The sequence below is a fragment of the Sapajus apella genome, unplaced genomic scaffold (genome assembly GCF_009761245.1).
Source record: "Sapajus apella isolate SASKATOON/1434 unplaced genomic scaffold, GSC_monkey_1.0 scaffold172, whole genome shotgun sequence".
NCBI lineage: Eukaryota > Metazoa > Chordata > Mammalia > Primates > Cebidae > Sapajus > Sapajus apella.
Genome location: NW_022437112.1, coordinates 1808169 through 1808523, shown reverse-complemented (window position 1 = coordinate 1808523; position 355 = coordinate 1808169). Strand labels below are relative to the sequence as shown.

General features: G+C 53.0%; 1 protein-coding gene across 1 annotated transcript in view; it reads right to left on the bottom strand.

Moving 5' to 3' along the window:
- Nucleotides 1–355, bottom strand: part of ASMTL (acetylserotonin O-methyltransferase like) — a 45812-nt gene that overhangs the window by 7862 nt on the left and 37595 nt on the right. The window lies entirely within an intron of this gene.

Sequence of the window (355 nt, the reverse complement as noted above, 5' to 3'; positions counted from 1 at the left end):
GTCACATATACAGACACACACCATGCATGCATACACAGACGCAGACACACAGGCACACACACAGTGCAGCCGTCACATACGCACAAACACCCACAGACACACACCATGCACATAGACGCAGACAGACAGGCACACACACACACACACACAGTGCAGCAGTCACATACACACAGACACCCACACACACCTACCATGCACACAGACGCAGACACACAGGCACGTACACACACACACAGTGCAGCAGTCACATATACAGACACACACCATGCACGCATACACAGACGCAGACACACAGGCACACACACAGTGCAGCCGTCACATACGCACAAACACCCACAGACACACACCATGCACA